This window comes from Coturnix japonica, chromosome 12 (genome assembly GCF_054131305.1).
Source record: "Coturnix japonica strain WE chromosome 12, WE-NBRP24, whole genome shotgun sequence".
NCBI classification, from domain to species: Eukaryota; Metazoa; Chordata; class Aves; order Galliformes; family Phasianidae; genus Coturnix; species Coturnix japonica.
In genome coordinates, this window is record NC_140674.1 from 20,455,507 (window position 1) to 20,478,374 (window position 22,868).

Here is a 22,868-nt window from a genome sequence, read left to right on the forward strand (position 1 = left end):
AGGCAATGAAAACTCAAGGATGCTGTGACTTTCAGCACACTGTAGTATTTGAAGAAGTCTGCTGCAACACAGGGAAAGCTCCCCCACCAGACAGCAATAGATTCAGAGATGGCTTAAGGTACAGGTGGTGCAAGTGAAGGCCTTTTATTCACAGATTGTGGTCTTGAATCTGACTTGTGCCTATAAGCTGAAGGCAGATGGGACACACAGTCAAAGGACTCATCTCTAAACTTTGACAAAGTCATACGTGATGAATGACAAAAGTTGGGGCCAAATACATTATTGGCCTCAGCTTCTCAAACCTCTGAAATGAATATGGTTTTAATAGGCAGCTAAATCTGCAACAGCGTGCATGGCTCCAGGAACCTCTTTCTGTAGTCAGGATTCACTGCAGGGTTATCTCATGGGATAGATAAAGGCTGACAATTTTATAAATGAAGATGGAAGCAGAACAAACTGATGTCTTAATCACTCCTTCTTGTGGAAACAAAGGCTCTGCACAAGTTCCTTCATTACCCAGCTTTTTTTCAATGCGAGCTGATCCTATCTGGCCACAGAATTTACCTTCCTGGCAGCCTCTTCTGTTTGCAGGGTTTGGTATTTTACTAGAGCCCATGCTTCCAGGGCAGGACAGAAAGCAGCACTTCAGAGCTCTTGAATGTCATTCCTCCTGGCAAGCCTTTTCCCAAACAAACAGCCCTCAGCATGTCTGTGACCTGCAAACGCAATGTCCAGCGATGGCAGGATCTACAAGCAGCAGCCGCCTCTCTAATTGCTTTTTGCTCCACCAGAGATCAGCATGTCTGCTGCAAGCTGGTGGGCTCCGAACAATGTACGGGCAGGGATTTGAAATGTTGCCTTCCACATCACGCTCTGCAGAAAGCTTGATGCTTGAAGTCCTGACGTTCTCTAATCATCGTGAATTCATAAAGCTTTGAGGATGCAGGAATATGCACGCCAGCCTGGGAGCCCACACAAAGCCTTGCTGGAAGGATGAAGGATTCACTTGAAAGAAGATCCTGAAGCACAGATCAAATTTTAATGTCTTTGACTCTCTTTTCTAAATGTCATCTCCTAATGACAATCCGAAATATGCTGCTTCTCCTATCAGACTCTCTCTTGAAAATGTTCAGTTGCTTAACTCGTGGGACCTGATAAGCCATCAAACAAGGTCTCTTACTAGACCTTAAACTGCAAGGAGTGAACTTTCTGTGGCACATCTTCACATTAAGGGGTTGTTTGGATGTGCAGTGTCTGTTTTGTTTTCAGCTGCTTAGAAACATTTCCCTGACTTTGGAGTTGTGAGAAACCGAAACTGTTATTGATCTGAATTATTCTTTTAAAAAGCTCATAAAGAGACTCTTCAATTCATCTGAAAATAAGGCCAAGTGTTCAGCAAAGACTTCCTGCACCCATCGATCCCTTAAACAGGGAACTGGATGATCTTTAATGTCTCTATCAACCTAAGCCATGCTATGATTCTAAACACCACTTCTTCACACAGCAGACTGATGCTCAGGTGGAGCAGGGGAGTGGAGCTGGCGGAGGTGGCTGTAGGGCTCACCATGTGCCTCTGCCAGCAGAGCAACTCCACTGCCTGTGATTTACAGTGCAGACAGGGTGCCGGGCACTCTCATGTGTGTCTCTCAAGCTGGCATGCCATTCTTTCTGTACAGATGTGTGTGCACCCACATTAAACCAGCCATAAATTATGAACTGAAAACTATGAGGTTTATTTTCAAACAGCCAGGAAGAGCCAGCCAACAAAAGACACCTGCACCCAATGGAAGGTGACTTTGGGGAACCATCTGGGTTAATAAGAAAACGGCTGTGTGAGGATGTCACTGTTTGCAAAGGGTAACGGTAGAAAAACTCTTTCTCTGCCAGCCTACATCACATGTCAGCCTGAAGCAAGCACGAGCTGCAGGGTTTGCTATGGCTTTTGCTGCTAGGCAAGGATATGTATGCAATGAGCACATACCCTTGGCTGGAAATCACAGAACTCCTGTGACAAGAAAACAAGGCTCTTGCCAGCTCATGACCCAGGGCTACCCCTGGCATGTGATATAGCATTACTAGTGCAGGCAGATGTAAATAAGAAAATACTAAAGCAAACTTTGTTTACTGGTGCAAACTGCCAAGCATAATATAAGTTTGCAAGGAAAATGCGTGCCTCATCACAGAGAGTGAAAAGGCTTGATGGTTTTTCTCTTAATTTTGGACCCAGGACTTAACAGGCTTTGTGTAGAACAGCATCTACTTGTGACATTTAACCTTAATAGAAACCCCAGTATGTGCCCAGAGAACACCATAATATTTTTCCTTGGGAAGTACCCCACATCATTATTCATAAACACGGTTCTGACAATCTCCTTTTCAAATCTAGTAGACGTCACTGAGACTTTTGAGTGACCTTTAGCTGTTTTCCCCCAATGTGGCAACTTACCATTACCTGACAGGCCATAATTAACAACTTCCAAAACAATACGTGTGAAAATCCGAGGAAAACATCACTGCACCTTGTGAAATGCAAAGATAAGTCGTCTATTATGACTCCAGTGCTTCTCATGAAGCTGAATTAAGAGAAAACAAGGCTGCTCACACACCAAGGAAAGTTGAAATGGAAAGTTTCAGAATTAGCACTCACTTTTGCTAAACTAATATACTGGTCCTTAAACTAATATACCAATTGCTACTGCTAAACAAACAAGCCTGCATCAACATCTGAACTCATACAATTGTACCACATGGACACAGTTCACCAAGGATTGACCCTACTGCAGGACAGATTTATAGCTATCATAGGAAGAACAGGCAATGCCATGGTAACGAGAATCACTGGCAAAGGGCAACAAAAGATTTTGATAGTTATTGTTGTGCACATGATTAGACTGTTTCATCTAGAGAATCACATCTGTTTTCTTTTCAGGCCTACTTTGTAATGAATGATAACTTTGGAAGCTCTAGTGTTACAGTGGCTCTGAGATTCTTGTGACCTTGGGAGCCATGCTGAGCTGCAGTGCCATTGCAAACAATTCCACCCAGATTAATGAAATGTTTACATGTTATATTAGTATTCAGTAGCAAGAAGGGGTAGCACAATTTGCTCTGCACTTTTTAAACCAATAAATTTTATGTGAGCACTGAAACCATTATTTTCAGTTGTAGCATTTTTCCTTCTTTCTTTCAAAGGAGAGCTGCATTCTCCTTTGGGGTTTCAGTTTTTCAGTTTTGTGTACCAATTTAGCAATAAAGTTGACTGACATAGAGCGTTTCCCATACAAATGCTTTCTAATGAAGCATCGCATCATTTCCCCTGCTAGATTACTGTATTATTAATGTGTATTTTCTCATACTTGAATCCTTCTGAAATATTTATTTTTCTTTAGTTCACAGCTCAAATATGGCATCCAGGAGTGTTCACACCCTTTAGAACGACACTTACTATGAACATTTGTAATATTTATAAAATTCTGTATGTAATTCTTAATATTTTATTCACACTACATCGGTAAGAGTTAAATCAGTTCAATTAAAAACCTAATCTGAAGCAGCTAATAAAAAATTGACAGTCAAAATATGAGTAATTACCCAGAACTGCAGTCAGTTGTACTTGCTATAACAGAAAAAGCTGAATGAGGAACTGAATGTCAACTAATAGCTTTATTTATTTATTTATTTATTTAGAATGGTATTAATTATTGAATTGTATTCTAGTGGTGTAGACTAGATAATGGATTCACGAGATTCAGCCCTAAAGGATTGACCAGAAGATCAGATAAATATAGTTAAGGACATGAGGAAAAAATGTAAAAATGTCATCAAGAGCTTTCAAAGGAAGTCTCGGTTTTAAAACCAGACTAACAGGAGACAAACTGAAAGAAAGAGATGGATATTGGTTGCTTAATTAGATAAAGCTAGTACCTTAATTTTAATGAACTTTCAGGAAATCCAAGAGGCATTAAAGACCATAGCAATTTGCATCAACAAGTACCTAATGGGTCTAATAGATAATACTGCCTTTAGCAAGAAGATGTCTACAGTCAGAGCTACTTAGCATTCCCCTTCTTTCTATAGAAACACATTCCAAACACTTCTGGCCAGACTGTTTTAAATACTTTTTCAAAATCAGAACACTTACACTGCAGAATGGGCAGGATTAGTCAGTGTTGATAAGCCTAATTGAGGGCAGTTAGAGATTTGAATGCAAATATACAGAAGGCCACATTTTAATGATCCTTTTGTAATGGTCAATGGAGAGTTTCCATTACTCCTTGGCAAAGGGAAACAAATCAAAGACTCTGCTTATTAATGAGCTATGTATAAACCACTGCCTCGTGGAGCAGAAGCTAAGCATTGAGAGGAAAATGCAGACCTCTGGCATTTTTGGAACAACATGAAAAGTATTTCAAAGTATTTCAAAGCTACTAAACATTTCCAAGCACGATCAGGAAAGATATACGAGTTGGTGGATTTACTGCAAAGGCACACCTTCCCTGGACTTCAGCTCTCACAGTTGTGGAGGAAGAAAAATGTATTTTGTTTCTACTGGTTAAACTGAAGCCAGAACAATTTTTCTGTCTCCTTCTGAACAGGCAAACACCTATTGCAAACTCCCTTAACTCTTTGGCTAAATGTCTACCAGCAACCAAACAGCAACAAGGGGAAACATTGTCATGCGTCCTCTTCCCAGTTGCTGTGAACAAGGGAGGACATCGCCAATTTGGCAAAGCTTTTTGAATGTTCTTACAGTACAACAATACACCACAGTGACACATACCAGCTGGAGAAGCAAGGGTGGGATTTCATAAGAGTTGCCACTTTATCTTCTCAGCAAGGGAAGGGCCCCAAGCACAACCTCTGGTATCTTGGGGTCTGGCACATTGACTGCAAAGAGAGACTGTCACCTGGAAGAGAAGGGGACACTGGGATAAGGCTCAGCAGGAAGAGAGGTAAAGCTGAGATAGAATGACAACAGGAGAAGAGGTTACAGCAGAAAAATAAGTGTCGCAAAAGAGAATTCACCAGACCTTGAATGTAAGTCTTTGGGAAGCTTTATTTACTTCAAACCATCCTCTGCAGGCCAAAATGATGCTGGTGTTTGTCTTTTTATTGTGTCCCATCACCACTCCTCAAGGAGTGGTGGGAGAGTGCTATGTTGCTGTCCTTCCCAACAAATGGCTTGGTTTTGTTTGTTTGTTTCACTTAGAAATATTCACCAACTCAACTTTTTTCTTCCAAACTGATTTTGTTGCAATGTCTTTAAATGGTGACTGCAGATAGCTATGTATCATTTCAGCAACTAATTGCTTATTAAACTCCTAGTTTGCAGTGGAAATATATGGAAGATTTCTGCAAAGGCTGATGTTTGTGAGATTAGCTGACTGCTTACTGTTAGAAAATTGAGAGCAGTGATTTCAAATTAGCATCCACTGAGCCAACTCTTGCATATCCAGCTATGCACCAAGTAACAGGTCTTAAAGGTCCATGAAGCATTTAACTATTATGTTGTGTCTGTACACAGAATGTGTGCACAAGCTTCTATCTGCTCAAAGATAATCATAAATGTGCTTTATCTGGAAGGGAAAGTATAAAGAATGACAATGTCTGTCATTCATCACAGTGAACAATGCAGGAGAAAATACATGCACTTATTGGCACCAAAGAGCACTATTCTGTCATTACATATAAAAAATATGAACAAGGAAGTTAAGATTTTATCCACAAATAGTTAACACTGAATAATTAATGTAACTCTCAAGTTTTAGGCAAGCAATAACCTCCTGAACTGAAGGACTATGTCTGGATGTAGGAAATAAATCTGCAAAGAACTTCCCAAAGAAACATTCATAACACAAGTCATCATCTTGCCCCGGATGGTCAGGCACTGCTGGCACACCCGTATGCAGCAGCACTGCTCATGAGAACATGCAGGGGTTCCACATCTCACAGCGCATCATTACCTTGCCAGTGCCTTGGGACTTCCTCTCTATAGCTTTTCTGATAAATTATGATAAATAAGTAAAGTTTTGCATGTGAGTGAATCAGTGATGTATTTCAATGCCTACATCAGTTCTCATTAGACACAGTCCTTCTTGGTACTTGCTTATTAGATTTCCACTGGAATAAAAGACTTTCTCATTCTTTTTAATATTCTCTGTATCATTTACTGTCTAGTCACCCTCAGTGGTTATTTTTTATGTTCCCATACATGGTCCAAATATTACCTTGCAGAGCTAGATATTTAGAGGCAATTCAGGATTTAAATTGTATAGGTAACGTAGCACTTTTAATTGCATATTTTTCTGAGTTTAGATTAAGCTAAATAATGGGATATCATCCATTTCTAATTCAAATTAGAGTAACTTATTCCACCAACGAGTGAACTTTGTCTTCATAATCTATCTCAGCAAGCAAGCGTGATGTAACATAGAAAGTAGTAACTGAGAGCGCTCTGACTAATGAACGTGTCATCAGAAATGCAGCTCCATCTACGACGTCTGGACAACTGAATTTTGATTTTTATTTTTATTAATTGGTAGGACCCTCACAGTAACCTCTGTTAATCAGTGGCTGAGCAGCTCAGGGCATGCTGTCAAGAGAATATGCACAAATGATAACTCTGAGCTCCCCTCCAAAGTCATAAATGTAAAAGTGTGCAGTAGCCCAGTAATTGTTGAATTCATTTTCAGAGCACAATGTGGTTTTATGGCACTCAAGAACGCATTTCTTCTACATGAAGTGATGTTTCCTCCTTCCACATAGTACACTTTACAAAGGAAAATGTATTGCAAACAATTTGGACGACCTGGAAAATTTGGAAAATTGCAGTTTGTGCAAAGCATGTAAAACAAGACATATTTCCTCTAATCCAATATTCATTTTGCAGAAGTGCAGTCCCCCTTTTCCTTTATCACTCTTTAACAGGCTGGCAAGAATGATAATCTGAGAGCTCCTATCCTTGAGCAACTTTAATTGAAGATGTTCTGAAGGGATGAACTGCGCTGACACATACTCTGTGTCGAGGTCCTCTCTGGTCACTGGCAATTAAAATCCTATCTGAAATGTTTGGTAACACTCTGCATTCGAGCATGCTAAACCACTTCACTCACATTACACAGTAACTCATTAGTGAGGATATTTCTGAGATCTGTACATATGCTCTTCAGGTTCTTGTTTGGGAAACTGAGGCACAGCGAAGTTAAATCTCTTTGGAGCACACAAGCATTCTACTTATAAGCATTCTACTTATTCTTCCTGGTTTGTGTGTGTGTGTTTTTTTCCCCTCTTCTTTAAAAGGGCTGTATTGTAGAGGTTTGAATGTCGTCAAGTAGAAAGTTTACATTTAAGCTCTGTTAAACATCTGACAAATCCACAAAACCAAGGAAATTCAGACTTAAGGCTGAAAATCCAGACTGACACTTCAGCCTTACTGATACAGCCACAAAACTCCCTGCTTTTGTGCATTAAAGTCAGACCTCTTACTTCACTAAATGCTGTGTTTTTGTAGTTAAATTATAGTAACAAGTGCTCCAGTTTCACTAAAACCCACTACCTACAAGATTTGGATTACTTAAATGTAACCTAAATCCTTTCTGTTGGTGGTGTGTGCGTTTGAAGATAAGTAACAGGGTGAGTAGGCTAATAATGGATTGGAATCTCCTATGGATAGTTCAGCACGTCTAATTTTTTTGTGACTACTTTTCTAGTTAAATTTAGATGAAAGAGGAAGACACATTTATTTCTTGTCTGATGTGCTTTTTTTTCTCTAAGGTATTATGAGAATTCTGTTATATAGACTCATACATACAGAGAAGTGAAAAGCGGCAAACAATTTCTAACACAGTTTTGATTATACTATGGATGACATTGGCTCACAATAATTAAAGACAATAAATTTCATCCATCTCGCCTTGTTGTAGGTCAGGGACCCAAACAAGTATTTGAAGGATATGATTTAGCTGGGAAGTATTGGTGATGGTTGGACTGGATGATCTTCTAGGTCTTTTCCAACCTTGATAATTCTGTGACTCTGTGATTATTTGTTTACTATGATTTTAATGGTGTTTTGAACACACAGGTCCTACACATATCAATCTTCCAGAAGCCTCAGCCTTTTCTGGCAGTAGAATGTTATCCATTTACTCTTTCCCCTATTTCCACGTGCAGCCAACCCTATCAGAAGGCACCTAAATTAGACACAACGTGTCATATCATAAGACTTTTCAGACATCCAGAGTTTTCTCACAAGTTAATGGTTTTCAGCCATCCTTACGGGAGGAGATTCATAAATGGGCCCTGGTTTGCTCCTCCTGGATTGCTTACAATACTTCACTTTTCCTCCTTCAAGTCCTCTGTCTTTGATTTCCAGGGGAAAACGATTCTTTGCTACCTCTTGCTGAAGCACTTAAATAGGATGAAGGTTTGAGATGGAAGAGATGCATATGAACTGAGAACAGTTCACCCACTGTACAGCTTTCTGGCTACAGCTGTATTGTTTTGAAGGATGTCTTTGGCACAGCTCTCACCAGGGATTGTGAATATTCATCACAAACATTTTGTAGGGAAAAATACCAGTGGGGAATGAAGCTTGAAAACGCAGATGAAAGTCAAATTTGTGAAGCCTAATAAAAGCCTTACAAAGCAGCAGATGAATTAGGGTAAATGCCTTTTGTGGGTCCTAACCCGCCCTCACAAGTTACCAATTAGAAAGGATTCATAGGGAGGATCTGTGACAGTCAACATGGAACTTAATGAAGAGAAAATTTTGTTTTATATAAGACTCCGTAATTCTGGGAACCAGCCCCCAGCTTGGGTACAGCAGCGTAAACACAAACTAACTCCTCTGTGTTGGATGATCCCATGGTAGATATCCAACTTGCCTGTGAGTCCAGTAGTTTATAGCAGAGGTGGTTCCACCTGTCAGCCAGCAATTTACCTAAAATGAGAATAACACAACCTGGGTGCCTGCACATAAGAATGAAGTCCCAAACTTATATGTTGCCCTTCAGCTGCTATTCATTAATGCCTTCCTCACTGATACTCATTTCTAAGTCTAGCACCTTTCTTCCTATGCTTGAGGCATTTGCCCACAAAGTCATTTTAATATTTGAGCTACAAAGGTGTTTGCCATCCTTGACTCAGTTGACATTTACTTGCAAGAAACAGAACTGAAGTGGCTGGTAATTTCTATAAGAGGTGTTGGCATTAATTTTCTTGCTGCTATGCCTTGTTGCTCCAGTAGATGTTTGTAGATGCCAACATTGCTTAACTTTTTTCTCTTTTCCTTATGTTTGACAGGTTACTTATTGCTTATTGACTGTGGGAGGTTTATTGTGCAATTTTGCTTCCTCAGCTTTGTTTTATAGCAAAAAAAAAGGTTTTATTTGTCTCATGACAGAGCGTTTATCTGACACTAAGTCCTCTTGTTACAAGTAAAACTTGCAAAGATATTATTATAACCTTCACTACTTAACTGTAAGCAAACTGCATACAGCTTCATTTCTGATTATGCGGAATGGAGAAAATGTGATAATTTGCTGAGCGCACACAACTGTAAATAAAGTTCAGACCCACGCTCTTCTCTATTCTTGTAGTTGAGAGAAATTACATATATTTCATAAAAAAAAAACCCTATACTCACGAGTTCTAAGATTAATGAGATATATATTAAATTTATATTACATGTGTAATGTGTTGAATATACTATTGCAAATATTTTTTCTAAGGTCCATAGTCTGTCAGCTGGATAGGAAACAAAATTATAATAATCTGATACCAACCATAGAGTGGCCTGGATTGTAAAGGACCTCAAAGATCATCCACTTCCAACCCCTTGCTATGTCCAGGGTCACCAACCACCAGAGCAGGATGCCCAGAGCCACATCCAGCCTGGCCTTGAATGCCTCCAGGGATGGGGCAACCACAACCTCCTTGGTTCCAGTGCATCACCACCCTCTGGGTGAAAAACTTCCTTCTAATATCTAACCTAAATCTCCCCTGTCTCAGTTTAAAAATCATTCCTCCTTATCAATGACTGTAAAGAGAAATTTTCATAAGTATGTTAAAATTTAGCTGAAGGTTTGGGTCAATAATTTTCTTTGCATAATAATGCTCATTATTGATACCCTGTTGCACTGCTTCTATGAATAGACAGTAACCCACAATTCCATTCAGATTTCTGGAACTTGAAGAAATTCCAGATTATAAACAGAGTTGCCTGATCTGACTTCTGAGAAACTTACTTTGTAGGGATGGACCACCATCTCTCCAAACAGAGTAAGGTGATATGGAACAGCCAGGAAAGGTATGATGGCTTCCCAGCATCTCTCTTCTTTAAGCTCCCATGTTGCATCTATTGTTTCCAGCCAGCAGCTAGCACAGAACATCACTGTGGAATCATCTACAAAAGAAAAATATCGAGGAGTCATTTCAGCCAAAATACTTCTGTTTTTCTGCCATTAATGTGCATGTCTCTATCCACTGCCCTGTTAATCTCAGTAGCTCAGTGGTTATACCTATATGAAGTCTTCATGTACAAAAATCCTAGTATATTTTGGAAAATATTATTTCCACCTAACCACCTTTGCAAGAGTACATTTGGTGTTTTGCTGCAAGAAGTAGCTCAAGAATCTCAAACCTGGCCATGGTCCTGTTTCACCTCAGTTTGAGAAGAGTGGAGCTTGCCCAGCTTTGCAAATGCCAAAGGAATTTATGCAAGGACTGTGAAACACAGCTAAATCTAGGACGTGATAATACCATGCCTTTGTAATCCTAAAACTGAGTGCATGTGCATAGAAAATATTGTCAGTACCAGTGAATAGAGCCAGTTTTGCTTATAATGTCTGGCAGTAGAAAACAATAATAGGAAAAGGATAACATTAAATCATCTGAAAACACTCCTGGATGCATGCTTTTGGCAGGTGATTGCATTTTCTTGCAACATGATAAAGCAAATAGACAAAATGAATACAGAAAGTGTGAAACAAATCTGTAACTATTTATAAGAAAGTCAGCAGAATCTTGTTCAGAGGAACCTTTCCACATCATGTCAACATAAAGGCTGTATGCTTTTCTCAAAATAAAAGAGCTATTGCAGTGTGATGAAATTATGGGAGTTCTGTGATCTGTTCACTTCTTTCCAAGATTCATATTAGGAGGATGCCTTACTCTGAGAAACAGAAGAAAGCTGACAAATAAGATGCTGACATAGTAGGCTTGGCTCCACAGTAACTCTGAAAAGCCAGAAAAAATGGTTCTGCAATTGCAGAATATGATGTGGATATAGAGTCCTCTATTGCCTTCATTAGGTAATTAATTTTTTTTACTCAATTATCTTAATCCAAGTCACTAGAATGCAAGCACCCCCTCACCTGGTTACAGGTCAGAAGCCTACTGCAAACAACATCCTCCATTTCCTTTGTCATCAGGGCACCGAGTGCTCTGCACTGAAGAGTAAGCCCAAGCTGTGTGGCCACCTCCATGCCTATGGCTTTCCTTTGTAGTCAGAGGTTTAACCAGTCATTCCTGCCACAGATTTCCACTGCCTTTCAAATTTCCATCTCCAATGTTTGTTATTAGAGATCCAGAACATTTGTTTGACCAAGAGCAGCTGAGCAGTGGGTAGTTGAAATTTTTCAGGACTGTCACATAGATTCCTTATTTCATACTAATATCCATTGTGTTTGAAGTAACAAGTTTGAAATGGATATTAAGGGAATTTATGTGGCTATGGGTAGTGTTTTTCTGATGGGCTTTGGGTTTTCTTCTGTGCTGATAAAAATGGAATTAACAAGTATTAGCAACTAAATAAGTTGGTAGGCATTAACAACAAAAGAAGCTGTTCAGGCTCATTGAAGTAGATCTAATTCTAGTTACAGGTAAAGGATTTTTTTTCAAGAAGTTGTTTATTTGCATTACTTTTTCGTTATTATTTCTTAAAGCATTAATTCTTCTTAATCATGAGCCAGCAAACTTGGACAGCCTATTTGCCTTAGACCATTGCTCTTGGAGAAGAAGCCTGTGCTATCTTCTCATTTACTCTCAGACAATGTGTCTAATCCCCGGAGGACTTCTAATTCAACCTCAAGAACAGCATAATTTCACATGTCTCTGGAGAAAATGTTACAGAACACCAGCTGTGGAAAAATAGACATTTGGGCTTTCCACACCTGTGTAATTAGTGCTCTGCTCAGTTCCCTACAAATTATGAAAACCAGTGATCTTATATGGCACATGATGCCGTATTGGTAGTTTCCTACACAGGCATAAAAACTGTTTTTTCCCAAAAATTCAATTTCTCACATTCAAGATTATGGGCAGACTAATTATTTGTCTGCATCATTCCTTCAAGCTTCATGTCCAACTCAAAATTAATGAAACTGAGACCATCTTAAAACGGGCCGTAGTACAGGCTGCAAACTGGGGATGTCAGTTCAGATTTTTCTTTCGAGCTTTTAAGCATCTCTACTAATAGCTAAAATATTTCTGAAGCAGTCTGACCTTTAAATTCTATTTGAAAATGTTTCTTTCCTTTTGGGAAACTGCCTCCATTGCATCATTTCCAAGCCTCTGGGCAACTTCAGTATCAAATACAGATTTGTTACAACTATTTCTAAGATAATTTTATGAGTGATTGATGAGAGAAAATTAGCATTGAAATCTGAAGAGGATGGTAAAAAAAAAATATACAAAAAATTCTCTTGCAATTCCTATCTCATAATCCAAATATAAGTTTTTTTTAGGGTTCTAAGACAAAAGTGATTGGATTACAAAAGCACTCAAAAGAATATTACTTTCTTTTCTATGATTTGTATTTCAGCTATATTCAGGAAATATATTTGTCCATTCTAGATGAGAATTTTGACTAAAATAGACAGAATGTTCATGAATGTTCTTTGTCTATGTATTTCTCTTAAGACCAACAGAAATTAAATGTCAAATTGTAATACGTATGAATTCTTTAAAGTACAGTATATTTGATTCAAACTAATACAGTTACATAACAAATCAGTGAATTATTCTGATAGTGCATTGACAAATATATTGTTGTTACTACTTAAACATGCAGCAATGAAAATTAGAGCTGCCATTAGACTTAATGGATTTCAATAACTAGGCCTGGTGATGGTAAAAGCAACTGGGACTCTTAACTGTGGGACAATCAACCTAGAAGCTTATATCACTTGAGCATGAACAAGATTTGAAGATGAAGTATCTTTTCTTTTTGGTTTCATCTTTAAGCTCTGTAGTTTGGAGCATCATACTAACAGAAATGTATAACCTCAACTTACCACTTGGTGGTCTGAAACACTAATAACAAAGATCGCTGGAACCAGGAAGAAAACTGGGATAATACCTAAATTGGAGAGAGCCATTAAAAAGTTTGCCTGAATAAAAGAAAATGAACATAAATAGAATAACAGATAAACAAATGAATAAATAGAGGTGTTATAAAGCAAAGCACTTTGCCTGAAAATGTCTTTCTAAACAAAACCAAACCAGAACTAAGGAATCAGCATCATTTTATAGATAGACATCTGAAAAGACTGTAAGGAAAATCGGGTGATGAACCAAGCCGTTCTCACACGAGGATGCTCTGTTCTTAGGCAATGAGTCAACACTTGAGGTTTAACTTTAAAATTAGTTAAATTGTTCAAATACACAAGTCCATTTGGTCTTGTCTGAATTAACTCCAAATAAATATCCCTGTTGTCTGAATGACTATCACAGTTTAATGTGACACACTTTTCATTCATTTTAGACCAGTTCTGAATACTCTTGCTTATTGGTATTTAGGTATTCTTGCGTATTCAGTTTGCCTCTGCTCTCTCTTCCATTAAAAAAATCATGAATAACCTATAAAAAATATGATCAGAAACTCTCTTCATCACATACTTTTCTAATACTAGTTCTTTCCTGTGGGAATATTCAGCCTCTACATAGCACTGTTTTGAGCATTGCTCTGTTCCAAGTGTTTATCTACTAATTTTTAATAAATGTAGTACCCGTTTAATAAAGCAATAACCAGTGACAATCTTTGGTTGATCTAAAAGACAGACCTCCATAAACCTCGTTAGCTTCTCTCCCAGGAAATCTAGGAGCTGGCACCCGCGTTAGGAGCAGCTGTTCTCACAAGTCTTACAGATGGCTGCAGAAAAGGAAATCAAAACCCCGCTGCATTCAGACCTTTAATGAAAACTGTAGAAAATCCTGAGCCAGTTGAAATAATCTCCAGGACTAGCCTACCTTTTGTATGGATTCTGCATGTGATGGCTGAGGGCATCACCAGAAGGACCACGGCAGTGGGAGGGCTTACAGGCATTCTTCCTCTCACCTCCATACCTGTATATAACAGCAGCATCTATATAAATGTTTCTTATCTCTTCAGTGATGCATAAATTTATATTTGCAATGCTTGCAAAATAGTTTTTAATATAAATATACATAAATACATATAAATATAGTGCACATATATATATAGAGAGAGAGAATGGTTCTAACTACTCTAAACATGCACACTGAGATTAAACATTTAAAAAACGGACACCTAACAAGAAAAGTTAGTTTAGAAAACTAAAATTCAACAGTGAAATGGTTTAACAGCATAGCAGCAGGTTGGGCAGAGGGGCACAAGCTTGAAACAATGCTGAAGTTAAATGATGCTAAAGGAAGTGCAGCAGGTGAAAGTTTTGCAGTGCTGTTTTAGATGCTGTGGAACAAGATATTATGGCCTACTGAAATCAGCAATGTCTGAAAGTGTTTTGCATGCATGGTAACTGCAGAGAGAGCTTGATTTATAGGGTCCCCATGATGTATTTAAATGTCAAAAATACATAATTTATGAATTCATCTGTTTAGAGATCTATTCTTTTCTAGATTATGTATACTAAAATGACTATATTCCATGTAATTCTGCTCAATTTCCAGCAGATTACTCATCTGAAAAAAGCTGAGAAACGAAGTGTCTGCTGTTTATTTTGCACACAGAACAGATGTCTACAATGTGCTTTTGCACATCTTAACATGAAAATTTGGATTTGTCATCAATGATTGATCATCTCACTGCTGCTCTCCAAATGTGCCTTTGTTACTTATGCTTATGGCATTGATTTTGTTTGTTTGTTTGTTTTAATAGTGGCCTTGAAACTTGTGAATCTTTATCAGGTGAGATAATCCACTTCATGACTTTCTCCTCGAAGCAGGCAAAAGAGAGCTCTTCCTTGGTTCTCCCAGCTGTCTATCTGCAATAGTGAAGAGAAGAAAAAACAATCACACCCTGTCAAAGAGGGTCTCTCCATGCCCTCAAGGACCCTGCAAGAGGAAAAGACCATTTCTCCCTTTATCCATAACACTTAGCACTGATTAACTCAGCCATGAATTAAAGTGGTGTGAGTTTCTCAGCCTATGTGTAAAACACCCTCGTTACATTATTTCTTTCTAGAAACACAGAGGTGTGTTCTTATTGCTGATTTTCTATAATGGTCAAGAACAAACAATCTGTTTGCCCATCTTATACAATTTTTAAGCTACTTATTACCCCGTCCAAATTCTTGAATCTTCATTATGCTACAGGTTGGAAAACACATATTCAAGCAATAGTATTCAGATTGCTTAAAAAGTAATTTTGGTGACTTTGGTGCCAAACCTATGAAAAAGAAGATCCTATATTTAATTTTAGAAGTATCTGACTGAACTAGCACAATATATGAGTTTTTTTAAGCAGCTATAGCATATGGTTACCTAAAATGACCATCGCAAATCAAAGTCCCCAGCCGGGAACACAATTGTTGCTTAATGCTCTGAAAATGGATTAAAATATACAAACACAACTGAATTTTAAAGGGTTGTTCAATGCGATATTGGGCTCAGAGGCAAACTGGCTGCCAAAGTAGTCAATTCAGGGTCTTTTCACTTTCAGAGAATCTATGTGCATGTAATACTAATAGTTGATCCTATCTCCAACATCCAGCCCATTGGAAATACAAAATATTTTCATTACCAATGTAGTGCTCTTGAGTATTTCTAAATGTTTTGCAAGCCAAACAATGCATTACCTAGATTCCCATTACGAGAAACCAACAGCAAGGAATTTTCTTGCAATCTGACTGGGAGTGTTGCAATTAGCCAAAGCAAACATAGATGGCTGTGCATCACTGCAGCTCCTGGCACTCCCCTGACAGGTACCAAGCTTCCTCACGGTGTCTGTGGGCAAGACTTCAGTACAGCTGAAGGATAAGTCATTACCTATGGTAAAGGCAAGGCTACAGCCATCTCCCTGCTACTTCTCAATCGAAAAATATGGGCAAGAAATAAAATGTAGCCTCTTTATTTTTGTCATCACCAGGTTTCTTCTCCCAGACATTAAATAATACAGTTGAGAATTTCAAATTTCCATTATAAACTATGTAGACACCTCCCAAATCCCAGGATGGTGATGACACAATTGATATTTCATAGGTATTCAGCACTTCAGAGGTTCGAAAATATTTTCTTCCTTACCTGGGCACCCATTAAAACTGAGATCTCCAAAACCAAATAGAAACAAGCTTAGTGCAGATATGAGCTAAATTACTTGAGATGATAAAAGAAATCCTGTTTAAAAGCAGATAATTAAACCTAAATCCCACAAGGATAGATTACCACCCCAAACATTAGAAAGATCTTCCTCTTAAAAATCATAAAATAATAAATTGGACTCACCAAATTATTCCACTTCTATGGGATGAAAATACACAGCTGTATTTAACTGAGCCTTTACAAGATCATTAAGCTGCCTTACAATTATTAGTTTGTGGGTGATATTTGTGTTTTAGTAGCTTGCATAATCTTAATAAATATATTCAAGAATTCTGAACCTATGAGGCAAAGCACTGTCCACAGTTATAAAGAGCATGTTACTGCCATCTGGGTGCAGGAGATATATTGCAAGGTATACCAGCAGATTTCTATAGAAAATATTGCATATGAAGATATTGTAATTCCCATGTGCACACACTGCAGATACCTCATCCAGTTGTTCTTCACAGGGTTAAATTGGCAATAAACTTGACAATAAACACAGCATATCTCATCTTCAGGAATTAGAAAAGAAACAAGGAGATTAAGCAATGCAGAGTGCTGGTATCAAATTTTGCATTATTCAATCAGTCCGGCAATTGGAAAGGTGCAGTGTAGGGTTTAACGCTAATAGGTCTGAGTGGAAGAGGAAAACAATCTCATTACAGGAAGGTCCTGTTATATTCTGCCCACTTATCTTATTCTTCTGTTGGAAATGAGAGAATTCACTATATTTTGAAAAACAAATGCTCTTCACAGTGTAAAGCAATCCTTTCCCTACAAAAATGAGCCATGTTTGTCTGTACAATGCAATTTCACATTTCATTTATCTTACAGTAAAATTTCATCTACGTGTACATATTTGCATGCATATAAATGTGCTAAAATTATACAGAATTCATTTTAATGGACATTCATTAAAAACAGCACCACCATCAACAACAAAGAAAATGACAACAGTATCAAGGATACAAAGGGGAAACTTTTATAAGGCAAAGGTTGTAATGACTCAGGCAGAATAAGCCAACTAGTCAAGTGGCCAACAGATGCCAACAAAAAAAAAGTTAAATAGCCTTCTCATTAAACTTTCATATAATAATCTCCCAGCCTCCAGCAGAGCTTGTGGGTCAGTTTTCATGAACAAGCTGCATCTAAAACCAATGGGCAGATTTCACTGATTATAAGACAAAAACAATTTGATTTTTGTTTACAAGGCTTTTAATCCATATGGGTTATTTCATAGAATCATAAAGGTTGAAAAAGACCTCCAAGATAACCAAGTCCAACTGTTCATCTACCACCAATATTGCCCACTAAACCATATCATTAAATACAACATCTACACATTTCATTAACACCTCCAGGGGAAGCAACTCCACCACCTCCCTAGGCAGCCTATCCAACGTCTGATCACTCTTTATGAGAAGATTTTTTCTACTCAATTATTATTATATTTTTTTTAATGTGTGAAAAACAACGTAACTGGGACAGAATTTAGGCTAAACAACACCTCAAAGTATGAAGCAATAACTCAGGTGAAGCAGAAAAGCATTCAGCTGGGGGAACGCACTGAAATCATCTGACTTATCGCTGCTGTCGCCAATCTCCCTGATTCTGCAGATGGTGTGGGTCATCAAGGTACACAACAGCAGAGATCACCTGCACACAATTTACTGCCCTTTTACCACAGTGAGGACATTCTGTGCCTATGGAGTTTAATACCAGTGGAACTTGACACTGTTCCTCTGGGACATCTACTGCTGCTCTTACAGACTCATGGCTCTGTCAGGGCTCAAGAAGATCCATGTCAAGGTCCTGTGATAATTTTTTTATTATGATAGGTATTGTGCAACTATTTTTAGTTTGAAATCTGTCACAGAGTCATTCACCTGCAGGAAGAAAATGGTCTAAATATAGTACAACCTAGATAGATTTAAAACCACATAGGTTTTTAGTTATCTGAGCCCCTAAAATAACTACTTTCAAATATAAAATGGGATGTATATTCTATACTCTGAAGATAATAAAGGAGTGGGTAAACCAAATAGATAGATCTTTCCCAAAAGTCCATTTCTGAATTAAAACTAAGAATGAGATTCTACATAACTCAAGGATATTTTTAAGTTACCTAGAAATGAAAAATGAGATTTATAATATTAGGACTTCCGTCAAATTTTATAGAGCAGAAAATACAGTAAGTTTGCACACCTGACTGTACAGGACACCAATTTGCCTCCCAGACTATCCTAAAGCACAACAATAATTATACTTGGGAATTAGATTTTATTTGTGACACCAAAAGTAATGGTTCCATGCAAGCAGAACCCTTGCCATTCATTTTTAATAATGAATGCACTGGTCTGGAGGGAAAAACACTTCCATCACAGATTTGGAGACTAAAAATTGTCTCCATGGTTTCCCCAGGACTCTCAAAGTCTAATCTCCTTAGGCAAGTGGAGCAGGGTAGAGTGCATTGTCAGTGCTTTGTTACCAGCATGGACAAAGAACTTCTCACCTTAATAATAATTTAGAAAACATTACCATAAAATAGAACTGGGAGACTTGTGAGGGCCCCCTGGGTCCCTAGCACCAGCCATAACAATGCTATCCAAACAAAATTAGACTGTTTGAACTTTGGCAGTTCCCAATGCCCACTGGTGGAAGCTCATCCACACAGGACACTGTTGGATGTGGGGCTCACTGGGGCTGTGCTGAGTGAAGAACATGCCAAAGAAACCATTCCCCAATACGAACAGGAATATTTTAATCAGATCAAGAAATAATAAAAACCACAAGGCAATTTTGGCTCTACCGCTCTACCAACCCCCCCCATATCATTCAAAGGCATAAAGAACAGCATGGCTTCATCTGACCTTAGAAAAGCAAAGTTTTTTCTTTCAAGGTTGTCATCCTGCTGTTTTTGCCTGCCAGGGTTCTGTAAACATAGTTTGAGATCCACAGACTGGCTGTTTGCTTCCTTCTATTTGCATAACTCTGAATTTCTCCTTATTGCTAAATATCTCAGGAGGTAGCACCTCCTCTGCCCATAAAAGATTCATTTATGGGTCTCCCATGCCACTTTCAGGATTGGTTTCCAAGTGACATCCTCCCCAAATGCCAAAAGCCCAATCTCTGTTGGATCATTTTAGGCCATAAAATTGTACTGGTGTTCTGATTGGTGGTACAGAAGATACAACTAACATCTGGGGGGTAAATGTTAGATCTGAGCCCTAATTTTCTAGAAAGTCAACATTTACCCGATTATTACAGCTTAACTTGCCTTACTGATACATACATTTAATTTTTTAAAAAAACTAATGCTTCTATTTCTTCTGGTGCTTTGTGTTGGTATTTTAGGCGTAAGAGAATAAATTCATTGGGATGTTCTGTCCATCCATTGGTGTGGCCTTGTGCTGCTGCCTGCTTAGAACTCCCAGTAGGCTATGTTTTCCTTCTGACACTACTTACTCAAAGATTTCACATCCTCTCACTCTTATTTTTCTCCTCCAACAGAGAATTTTCTTCCAGTGCTGTTAATACCCTCTCTCAAATAGCCCCAGTTGTCATTCATCCCTTTCTTTCCCAGCCCACTGCTTCCCAGCGGTATTGACAATACCTTTGCCCCCAGAAGGGACTTCTTGCCCGTGACCAGCAAGCTCTGCTTTATTCTGACTTCCCTCCAAGCCCTGAGCACTAAGCTCTAATGAAAATCTGGAATGAGACCGATCTGAATACAGCACTGTAGTGAAGAATTCAAATATAACCTTTCATTCAGAGAACCTATTTCATCCTATACTCCCTTCTTTTTTAATAGTGCCACAACTCTCTGGCAGGTGCCGTGCTTGGTTATTGTTGCCAGAGGAAGTGAGACTGGTTCCCTTCCTATCTCATATTGCACTGTCAAACAGAATTTATCAGAGTTTGTCTTACAAGGACATTTATTTATTTATTTATTTATTTTTCTTCAGGTATTGCCACACTGCCAGCATTAGATTTAACATAGTTTTCTAACAATAAAGCCAATGAATCTAAGAAACTGAGGATGTACTTTGCATTATCCCTGATTTGCCAGTCAGCACTTTGCAAAGCCCAGATACTTCTGTATCAGCATGTCATGGATATTTTAACACAAAATAACTTTCCTATGAATTGAATATTATTTGAAGACATAAGTTTTGAAATGATGTATAACACAATGCTGCAGTTTATACAGTAAGTTTAAAATAATTACCAGTAATTGGCCAAGGGTGTTTTTTTCAAATTATGTCTTTCAGTTTAGACTTGAGTTGTATTACCGGTCCTGTGTATGAGCATATACTTATATACATACAGCAGAACAAAAGAACTATAGTTTATACAGAAACATATTTAAGAGTGTCACAACTGAAATAATATCAAGTTTAACTAAATCAGACTTTGCAACATTGCTGAGAGCATGGATCTTTCTGTCCCTTCAGAATGGTGAAAATAATACATTTTTTTGTATATTCTTGCCTTGCTCAAGAGCACAGAATATTATGTGGTACTTGACTTCTTTTGATGCTTTCAGAGTGTGCTCTGACTGAGTATTTTGACAATGTTAAATGGCTTTTGAGTTTCTTGGAGGGGTTTAATTCACTGCATCTGTCCACCATGATTTTCCCCTCACAACGTCACGTCCTTCTGCACAACAGCTCCTGCCTGAAGTTATTTTAAGGATAACTGTGCAGCAGATATTTTTCTTACTGAGCCTTGCAGATAGACCTTGCACCTAACAAATAGAGCTACTGCCCTGGGAGAAGTTCATGGGAGCAAATAGGTAACCAATTTTATTCATATTTGCTTTCATATGTAACAATATGAGTTACTTCAACAAGAAGTCATATCATCAAGTTCAGATTGATAGTAAGACAGATCTTGTTCACAGGTGTTATTCATCTGGTTGTACAGCAGGGAAAATGCTAACAAAAAAACTATGTGCTAAATAATTTATCCAGCAAAACATTTAGTAGCATGCGATCAATTCATAAATCTACACAGAAGAAAAGTGTGCTTATTTAGAAGAGAGAGAAATGCAGGCTACAAAGAGGGCTTGAGAATGAGCTTTTGTTTCAAATATTGTAGCAAACTGACCAACAATTAACTGCCTCCGGTAACTCATAATTGTCTCATAATTCTCCATCACTGCTGACTTTTCCATTCATGCATGTATATAATTTTTATATTATATTTCTGTACTAACATTAATAACCTTTTATTTAGAATTCAGTATTTAAGCAAGAATTAAAAAATTTACCAAAATCCAGCTGTACTACAACACTTAGGCATTGCAAATATTCAGAAAACATTAGCTAGCTGTTTATCTTGGCACATTGCTCCCTTCCTGTCTCTGAAAACAAACAATTCACTTTTCAAGACTAGCTGTTATCCCTAACTGAGGGTGGAGACTTGAGTTTATTCCCTTGTCTATCAATCATGATTTCCACAGACACACTTGGACCTAGCAATTTGGCTCTTTGGAGGCAGGAGCTGTAGTAATCACTGAACAGAAACCTTCCTTAAAAGGCTATTTCTGTGGAGCAGAAGAAAGTCATTGCAAACGCATAAAACAAAACAACAGCAAAAGGGAACAATTCAACAAACCATGTACATGCCTAGTTTAGAAGGTATTTATTCAGAGGAACCATTTAAATTTCATGTCCTGCAGATTCTTCATATAACAACTTCTAAATCTGGTTCATTGCTGGAGTTGGCAGCCCTGATGTGGGCTGTCAAGTCTCTTGCTTATTTAACTTTCTGAAAAGTGAGGGTATTATTTCAACCTGTCTTGCATCTTCGAGTTTTAGCCAAACCCATTGTCAAAAGTAAGACAGACAAAACTCTATGCAACTATATGCGAACAAGGTTTTCCATAGAATAACAATGCTTATCAGGGTCACTGCTTCTTGGAAGTATTACTACTTCAGCTCCATTTTGATTGTAATTACATCATTAATTACAATCATAAGAGGACAGTAAACTACAATAATATGGTCCCATATTTTAAACTTAGTATGACGGATTTATATCTCAGTATATTTAATTATATTGGGATTTATCAGGAGTTCAGAAACACTTTAGCTTCTTTATTTTAAAGCTGACTGGAATAACGCTTAATCTCAAATCTAATGCCAAAATCTGGTATCTGTTATGGTTTTGGACATGTTATAGAAGGTAACAAAATCAGAACTATAATGCAATTTCAAGTGTAACAACTGTGGAATTACTGCTAATTCTTCATAGTATTTACCAAGCTTGAACTAAGGCAAATGCATTAATTTTCACAACTGTAG

General features: G+C 38.0%; 1 long non-coding RNA gene across 8 annotated transcripts in view; it reads right to left on the reverse strand.

Moving 5' to 3' along the window:
- LOC107318349 (uncharacterized) overlaps nucleotides 1–22,868 on the reverse strand; it is a 67,222-nt gene that overhangs the window by 34,703 nt on the left and 9,651 nt on the right. For 7 of the 8 annotated variants that reach the window (XR_014933616.1, XR_014933615.1, XR_014933611.1 and 4 more), the window contains 4 exons: nucleotides 14,248–15,242; nucleotides 13,293–13,357; nucleotides 10,245–10,402; nucleotides 4,781–4,907 (listed from right to left, as the gene is read on the reverse strand). This is a non-coding gene — a long non-coding RNA (uncharacterized LOC107318349). Of the gene's footprint in view, nucleotides 1–4,780; nucleotides 4,908–7,554; nucleotides 8,939–10,244; nucleotides 10,403–13,292; nucleotides 13,358–14,247; nucleotides 15,243–22,868 lie in introns of those variants that run through there. The other variant, XR_014933617.1, reaches the window with a different exon arrangement.